At 47.4% G+C, this 9,052-nt stretch overlaps 2 long non-coding RNA genes across 3 annotated transcripts in view; one reads left to right on the forward strand and one right to left on the reverse strand.

Moving 5' to 3' along the window:
• LOC123180266 (uncharacterized) overlaps positions 1–7,236 on the reverse strand; it is a 20,355-nt gene extending 13,119 nt beyond the window's left edge. The window contains exon 1 of the long non-coding RNA XR_006490838.1: positions 7,226–7,236. This is a non-coding gene — a long non-coding RNA (uncharacterized lncRNA). The remainder of the gene's footprint in view (positions 1–7,225) is intronic.
• On the forward strand, positions 1,002–4,045 carry LOC123180264 (uncharacterized). 2 transcript variants are annotated; one of them, XR_006490835.1, is made up of 3 exons: positions 1,002–2,663; positions 3,000–3,187; positions 3,682–4,045. It is a non-coding gene; the product is annotated as an uncharacterized lncRNA (long non-coding RNA). The 2 variants fall into 2 exon arrangements; XR_006490836.1 differs by having other exon boundaries at positions 3,013–3,187.
• Positions 7,237–9,052: the final 1,816 nt, after the last annotated feature.

Raw genomic sequence — 9,052 nt, forward strand, 5'->3', positions numbered from 1 at the left:
TTCTCCTTTCAGGGCCTATCCGAAAGAGAATCCAGTACCTCTTGGTCCTGAATATCAGAATAGGACAAACGAACCGGCCTCCGCGGATATCTTTGCTTCGGAACAAAACCCCGCAATCAAATAGATTGTCCCAAGGGCGCCATATTCTAGGAGCCCAAGTTATGCTATTGAAAATTCGTTCCTCTAGCAGTTCCGGTTTGAGCATTCCGTTCCCTTTTTCAAACTCCACTTCTTTTCATATAGCAATCCCTGATCAAAGAGAGAACAATATCCATTTCAAAACATTTCTAACAGATTCCTTAGTTCGGATCGACGAAGTAATGTCACTCGACTATTATCAACCTGACTGCAATCTTTTTCTGTCGGTAAGGATTGCACCAGAGCACCTTCTACTTCTAATAGGCCATGAACTATAGATAGAGAAGAATCATTCCGAGCGAGTAGATAAGAAGCGATCCACTTTTTTTTATCGGTTCCAGGGGAAGACCAAAGATCTTGCGCGGCAGGTCCGCCAAAAAACTCAAAAGAGAAAGAAGTCTCGTTAATCTCTTCATGCTCGTTCTAAGTTCGAAGTACCTTTTGGCCAAAGAAAAACCCGCTTCCTGACACGATTGCCTCTTTATCTTTATATAGATAGATTCTATAGGGTTATTTCTTAGTAAGTCTATTTTGTACAAGAGCCCCTCCTATCTGATAGAAAAGGGTCCCATGATCCCGAGCCGATCTTACCTTGGCTCGCAAACCCTAAGTTTGTCTATGAAGAGCTAATCTAATTGTATTTTTTTTTTCTAAAATGGATTTCTTATGTGGAATACTAATGGATAGGGCTTCGTTGCTAAGTGCTACAAGATTTAGTGCACCGGAACTCGTGGTTATGGACCCGAATCCTTTAGCATGGAACATTGTCTTTTCCAAGTAAAAACCCTTAATATATGAAAGAATAAAAAGGTGCTTTCATTCTTGTGGAATAAAAAGTCCTCATACTTTAATGAAAGGAAAATCGTAATTTTTCGTTAGGTATTTGATCCCTACAGAACCTATCACTAAAATACCGGATGAGTGGGAGAGTGGAGGGGCCGGCGGCGGCTGTCGGGACTCGGGAGGCTCGCCGGGACGGCAGCAAGGTGGCGGCCCGGTGTGTGAAGCGGCGGGCAGCGGGCACGCGAGGTCAGCCAGGAGAAGGCGTTGTGCAGAGAGTTGGGAGGAGAGCGAGCGGCGTCGTGGCGATCTCGCCGGCGACGGGAGGAGGACGACGAGCTGAGCCGAAGGAGGGCGAGGCGTCCACGTGCACGAGGCTCCCCGGCGGATTGGGAAGACGGGGCGAGGCATCTCCGACGGCGTGGGCTGTGCCGCCGGGTGCCGTGCTTCCTCAGATTCATGTTTGAGTCGCTTCCCTCGACGTCGACGGCTCTATGATCAGGTGTGTTCTCTTCCTGCTGTGTGGCTATGCCGCCTCATCCTCCAGGTACTAAGCCACGATGAGATGTAAGTGTACTGCATATCATTGCCGCCTTCCACATGTTCGACGGAATGCCCAACCACATTACTCACACAAAATTCGATGGAAAAAGGAAGCAACCTGGCTTATTAGGGCCATTAGGCAGTTAGCCTCCGCATTAGCTGGGTCAGCCTTTTGAATGGAAAGATTGTCTACATTTAATGCTGAAGCTAAATCTTCTGAATCTATGTTTGTTTGATTTCCAGCAGCTAATCCCGGTTTGATGGCAGTCCCAGAAACTGGAAAATTAGAAGGCTCGGCAACTAAAGCCCTCTTAAATAGGTCCAGTTGCTTGGAGTCTCCGACAACACTTTCTGAGCCAGTAGACTGAAAGTGAGCATACCAATTTGCAAATGCCATAGTAGCTTCCATTTGATTTGTGCTTTGAGAACCTGTTTTTGTTCTAAAGGAATCAAAGCCTTTCGATGCAATATGCATCTCTGAGCTACTGGATTCATGACTTCTGCTATACTTTTCCTGCACTATAGTATGAGTTGGAGGAAGAGCAGAAGGGGTGGCAGCTATCTCCTTTTTCCTTTCAATGGAAAATGAGTCCAGGTTAACACCAGGCAAATTTAGTGTGCACGCAACTGATGGTTGTTTGTTGCTTGTGGAACTTCCAGATATTTTCCTATTCTCTAGGGAAAAGTAAGTTTTAACTCCAGAAGATCAGATAAGACCAACCCACTCTTTGGTGTCTCCTTACTTTTATTTCAATCCGTAGAGTCGCCATCAAATTCTGCGAGAGCCTGAATTAGGGGCAAAACAACCATCAGCTACAGATAGCACCAGGGTTAAGATTCAGATATCAGACTATGTATCCTGCATACCAGGGTGACTTTTACAATGAATGAATAGTACAATTTATTTTAAAGTGATCTGGCAATATTTCCTACGAGGGATCTGTCGCACGGCCCGCCCAGCTGCACCCGGCGTTCACCGATGAGGTGGACGAGATGCGGGTGCTGTCTGTGTGCGATGACGACGGGAAGAGGTCGGTGAGGTACGGGTCCCCCGCCCGGCGCGAGGAGGAATGAGGAGACGTGCCAGCAGACACGAGCACGTACAAGCAGCGGCGAACCACAGCATCGGATGGCGCCGCCCTGGGTTCGTCTTCGGCGGCGTAATGAAGGGGCTGCAGCCTGGCAGAAGGTACTTCTACAAGGTAGTGATATGGTGAACTGTGGCTACTGAAACTAATTTTGTGCTAACCTTGTGATCTGAGAGTTTGATTTCCTGATATAGAGAGAGATAAGATTTCTATTCGAACACTGTTTTACATTTGTGCTTAAGAAACGGATGAAACTGTAAGATGATTTTACTATTGGACTGAGCAAATTTTTTTACTGAAATAGATTTTTACATGGAAAATGATTCGCTTAAATAGACACCTGATCAATATATGCTCTGTATGTATATTCTGCAACTCTGCATTTAGATTTAGGGTTACTTGGTTAATATTTTTGAAACAAAAATGTCACTCTAAAAAGATATTATCTAGAATTTCATATCAGGGTGCGGCCCTCTAGATAGGAAGGCATGGATTCAATGGCGAAAACTTCTATCAGGATGGGGACTCTCTAGGCGGGATGGCATGGACCCAACAGCAAGGACATCAATCATGATGGATTCAACCAGTCTGCTCGATCATTGGATGACATAATATGCTTATGATGTGGGTTAATGGAGGTACTCTAGCTCCAACCAAACTACGGCTAGTCCAACCTTCGGTCATGGTTCACTATTCTTCAATCTTAGTGCTGCATATTCCTATTTTAATATACTTGGTGCATAAAATTAATGATTCAGAAAAATAATTTTTTCTTTGTTACAAACAAATCTGCAACTCTCCCAGATAAAAGATTACTACTAAAAGAGAACAACTATTAGTCTTGGTAGGTGAAGTCAGATTGTGTACTGACATTGTTGTAATCTCTGTATCCTATTTCTTGCCGCTTTTTGTGTTATTTTGGTTACACAGAATGGCCATGTTTATCTGAAATTTGTTTTGTCAATTGCCTTTAAATTAACAAATCAGGGTAATAAATAGAATGTGTCTGTTCCATTACCCACAACTGTACCGTTATCTACTATTGAATAGTTGGATCAATACACTTCTCGTAATCTTTTGTTGTAGAAGAGCAAAGTTCTACGTGCTTATAACTTGCCCCTTCTCTCTGTAGAATTAACTACACATGGAGGTTTGAGGAAGAGCTGGCTGGGCGAATTCGTTGGTTGGCTCAACCGGCGAACGATACAGACACTCCGGCAAGATCGAGCCAACGGCTGGAGGATTTCAGGGGAGATCGTACTGTGACTATAACAAGAGGCTAAGATTTCACCTGCGCTGTATGTGAAAAGCAGGTTCAGGAGCTCCAAGCCAACAAACACCAGGGCTTTGAAAAAGATGTAAGATTTCTACTTTCTAGCTTGTCACAAAATTTGTTGTCGCCTGTTATTTTGTATGGCAGTCAGGCATGTTATAAGAATGACCTATAGACCTATTGTTCAGTTTTGTTTGAGATAGAATACAAATTATGCGTAGTATTCAAAGTTTATAGAACATGACCACAACAAAAGAAAACTTTAAAGATCAACATAGACAATACTTTTTCTGGTAGCAATTCAATTTATGATTTTCAGTTAAATGCTCGGAATTATTCCAGTCTGCAGTACATACTTGCTGCTAATTGAAAACTATGGATATATGCTTTCACATGCAGTCCTGGCTTTGCTAACATGTATGGTGTCAGTTTAGAAATACCTAATAGTGTTGTTTTGATTCTTGGCTTCAGGGAAGAAGTGAAAGGTTCCAATAATATTTATCAGTATAAGAGGATACTGTTAGGAAAGCAACTTGTATTCCCATGAGGCCATAGGCCGATATATATACATGTACAGGTGTGGAACATATGCAGGAAACCCCTTATACAACGGGATAAATACAAAGGGGTACATGACTTATATTATAACTCTAACACCCCCCTCAAACTCATGGTGGATGAACAACACTGAGTTTGGAGAGATAAAAGCCATGTTGTGCTCTAGTCTGGGCCTTCGTCAGGAAATCCGCCAACTGTAACTCGGAAGGCACATACTGAAGAGCAATAACCTGATCCTGCACACCAGCGCGCACAATTTAAGCATCAACACCAATATGCTTGGTGAGCTCATGCTTCACAGGATCGCGCGCAATGCTAATAGCACCTGTACTGTTAGATAAGAGCAGAGTCGGTGTAGTGACAGAAACACCAAAATCCTGAAGTAACCACCGTAACCAAGTCACCTCTGCCGTCAAAAGAGCCATGGCTCGCAACTCAGCCTTAGCACTCGAACGGGAAACTGCAATCTGTTTCTTCGTCTTCCAGGCAATGAGAGAACCGCCAAGAAAAACACAGTAAGCAGAAAGTGAACGGCGATCAGAAGGATCACTAGCCCACGTAGCATCCGAATAGGCCTGAAGCTGTAAAGAACTAGAGCTAGGAAAGAATAGACGGTGAGAGATCGTGCCCCGAAGATATCGGAGAACACGAAGGAGATGACTATAGTGAACCGAGGTGGGAGCAGAGACAAACTGACTCAGAATATGAACCGGATAAGAGATGTCCGGACGAGTGACAGCTAGATAGACAAGACTGCCAACAAGATGACGATAACGCGTCGGGTCAGGGAGAGGATCACCATCAGTAGCACGGAGGTGAACATTGAGCTCCATAGGAGTCTCAACAATGCGCTCGTCAGTAAGAGCAGCACGAGCAAGAAGATCCTGGATATACTTTTCCTGGGATATAAAAAAGCCATCAGAGGTAGAAGAGACTTCAATCCCAAGAAAGTAGCGAAGAGGTCCAAGATCAGACATAAGAAACTGCTCACTAAGACGGGCCTTTACAAAGGCAATATACTCGGGGTCATCCCCAGTGATGATCATGTCATCAACATAGAGAAGAAGAAGAGTCCGACCACGAGGAGAAAGGTGAATAAACAATGCTGGATCATGAGCACTTGCTGAAGAACCAGCAGTAGTGACCACAGAGGCAAAATGCTCAAACCAGGCGCGAGGGGCTTGCTTAAGGCCATAGAGAGAGCGACGAAGACGACATACCATGCCATCAGGAACAGAATACCCAGGTGGTGGCTGCATGTACACCTCCTCACGCAGCTCACCATTAAGAAAGGCATTCTTAACATCAAGCTGAGATATAGACCAGTGGCGTGCAGAGGCAACGGCAAGAAGTGTACGAACAGTGGTCATATGGGCCACAGGAGCAAAAGTCTCGTCATAATCACGACCATGCTCCTGCTGAAAACCACAAGCCACAAGACGAGCTTTGTGACGCTCAAGAAAACCATCGGAGCGAGTCTTAACCTTGTAGACCCACTTACAAGTGATGGGACAGACTCCGGGAGGAAGAGAAACAAGATCCCAGGTACCAGTGCGTTCAAGAGCAGCAATCTCCTCTGCCATCGCAAACTGCCATTTAGGATGAACAACAGCCTGACGATAAGAAGTCAGCTCAAGAACAGCAGCACCAGCGGTGGGAAATCCAAAGCGATCAACAAGTGGACGAGGACGAGAACGCAAGCCATAAGTAGGCTGAGAGGAAGAGGACGACTCATCGAATGAGGCATCCACAGGTCGTGAACGACGAGCGTAATGCTGAGGAAAAGATGGAACAATAGAAGGAGGAATCGCCAAGGTAGAATCGGGGGGTGGCGACGAAGAAGTCACCGGAGATGAAGGTGTAGAATCCGGTGACATGCTAGGCGAGGAGACCGGAGAAGATGGTGGCTGCAAATCGACTAGAGGTGGAGAAGCAGAGGGAGTGGAACGAATAGGCACAGGCGCGACGGGGGTGATAGGTGAGTCAGGAAAAGTGAGGAAAGAGATATCCTCCACTGAAAAAATCGAGGAAGATGGGCGTGGGTAGAAGGGACGAGACTCATCAAAAGTCACGTCTCGAGAGATACGCATCCGACGACCGATAGGATCCCAACAACGATAGCCCTTATGCTCATCACTGTAGCCTAAGAAGACACACTCAACAGACTGAGCGGTCAGTTTGGTGCGTTCGCGAGGGGCAAGAAGAACATAACAAACACAACCAAACGAGCGAAGCATCGAATAATCGGGAGAACGATCAAAAAGACGCTCAAAAGGAACGCCACCCTGCAAAGCAGCGGACGGCTGAAGGTTGATGAGATAGGCGGAAGTGGAGATAGCCTCGGCCCAAAAATGAGGCGGAAGAGAGGCGGCGATCATCATCGCACGAGCCGTCTCAAGAAGGTGACGATGCTTGCGCTCAGACACGCCATTCTGAGCATGAGCACCAGGACAAGAGAACTGGGCAAGAGTACCCTGCTCAGCAAGGACTCCACGCAACATCTTGGAGATATACTCTCCAGCAGAGTCAGCACGGAAAACACGAATAGGAGTAGAGAACTGAGTGTGAACCATGGCAGCAAAACGCTTATAGATAGATAACACCTCACTACGAGAAGACATAAAATATATCCAGGTGTATCGAGAGAAATCATCTATAAAAATAATATAGTAGCGATGGCCTCCTTTCGAGGCAAATGGAGCTGGACCCCAGACATCAGAGTGAACAAGGTCAAAAGGACGTTGAGACATAGTGTCGCTATGAGGATAAGGTAACTGGACCTGTTTACCAAGCCGACAACCCTGACAGTCTAAAGACACACCACCGGAGACAGATCCAAGAAGACCACGTCGAACTAAGGATGAGAGACGAGAGCCACACAAGTGACCAAGGCGATGATGCCACTGCTGAAAAGAGCTGGTAGACAAGGCAACAGAGGGGGAAAGACTGGCGGCGGTGGCAGCGGAGGGAAGGTGAAGCCAGTTAAGCTCCCAGAGACCCTGAGAGTCACGGTGTCGGGGGCTAGCACCAAGGAGAGCACCAGTGTGACGGTCCAGAACAGAACAAGAGTCAAAGTCTAGAATCACCCGACAACCGGAGTCAACAATTTGACCACCAGGAAGGAGCTGCATGGTAAGTCGAGGAACATGAGCAACATCAGGAACATGAAAAGATGAGGTGCTAAGAATGCCTCGACCATTAACCGGGAGGGAGGTACCATCAGCAGTAAGAACATGAATAGGAGAATCAAGAGCACGAATAGAAGACAAGGTGGATGAATCATGAGTCATATGAAAAGATGCTCCAGTATCAAGAATCCATGGAGATGTACCTGACTGTGTTGAAGGTGATCTCACAATGCCAGAGGAGTCAGTAGCAGAACCAGTAGAACCCGTCGGTGAAGAACCAGAGCATGCAGCGAGCAAGCACCGAAGGCGCGTAATCTCCTGCTCGGTCAGGAGCTCAACTGAAGAGGTTGACGTAGATGCACCCGGCAATGAAGAGCCGGAGGCGGTCAGCAGACCACGAAGTCCCACAATCTCCTGCTCGGTGAAGTACATAGCTGAAGTAGACGACGCAGTAGCACTGGGAGAGGAGCGGCCACCAGGCCCACCACCACCTGTGGAAGCCGCCAGAGGAGGCGACATAGCATAACCAACATCATCCGTAGAGGCCGGTGAAGGAGACGAGGGCACATGCCGACAAGCCCCAAGCGGCAAAGGAAGACGCGGGTCAATAGAGTCATATGCATCAACACATCCGATGGGGACCGTGAGAGGAGCCGGTGTAGAACGATAATCACCGATGAAAGTCGCAGGAGGAGTCGATGTAGAGCGACAATCACCACGTGCGAGAGTCGCCACAGGGGACGATAGCACAGACGGACGAGCACCAAGCACTGAGGAAAGGCACATGTGTGAGACGGGATCAGTGTAGGGAACACCGAGAACACCGTCAAAAATCTCCGGAGAGCGGGCAAGAGACACCATGGCAGATGATTTTTTTTAACAATCAGCCGAATAAGTGGAAACCCGAACACGGATCAGATTAGGCAACACAAAGGCTCCCGATGCAGCGGCAGCAACTAGCAACCGGAGAAAGAGTGGGCTACCGATGCAGACGGCAGCAGCCAACGCGCTGGGAACAAATCCAGCCGGAGGTGGCGGGATCCGGCGAGGGGCGGCCGGATCCAGCGAAGACCGGCGAAGACAGACGGCTGGCGCCCGGATCCAGCGAGAGGCGGCGAAAAACTAGCGGCCGGCGACGCGATGGGGCCGGTGGATGAGCAGGCGGCGACCTCCAGGGTTGGAACCAGCGGCGTTGACCAGGGCAGCCGCAACCAGCCGATCGATCTGGAGCGGGACACCTCACGAGCGGGAAGAGCTCCTGCGGCTGGGGAGATGAAGCGGGCAGGTGGATGAGAAGCAGCAACAGCGGCGGCGTTGCCAGAGATTGGATCGGTGAGAGCACGAGTTGCACGTGCGAAAAAAAAAACCTAAAGCTCTAATACCATGTTAGGAAAGCAACTTGTATTCCCATAAGGCCATAGGCCGATATATATACATGTACAGGTGTGGAACATATGCAGGAAACCCCTTATACAACGGGATAAATACAAAGGGGTACATGGCTTATATTATAACTCTAACAGATACATGTATATTTATCTAAG

The sequence above is a fragment of the Triticum aestivum genome, chromosome 1D (genome assembly GCF_018294505.1).
Source record: "Triticum aestivum cultivar Chinese Spring chromosome 1D, IWGSC CS RefSeq v2.1, whole genome shotgun sequence".
Taxonomy (NCBI): domain Eukaryota; kingdom Viridiplantae; phylum Streptophyta; class Magnoliopsida; order Poales; family Poaceae; genus Triticum; species Triticum aestivum.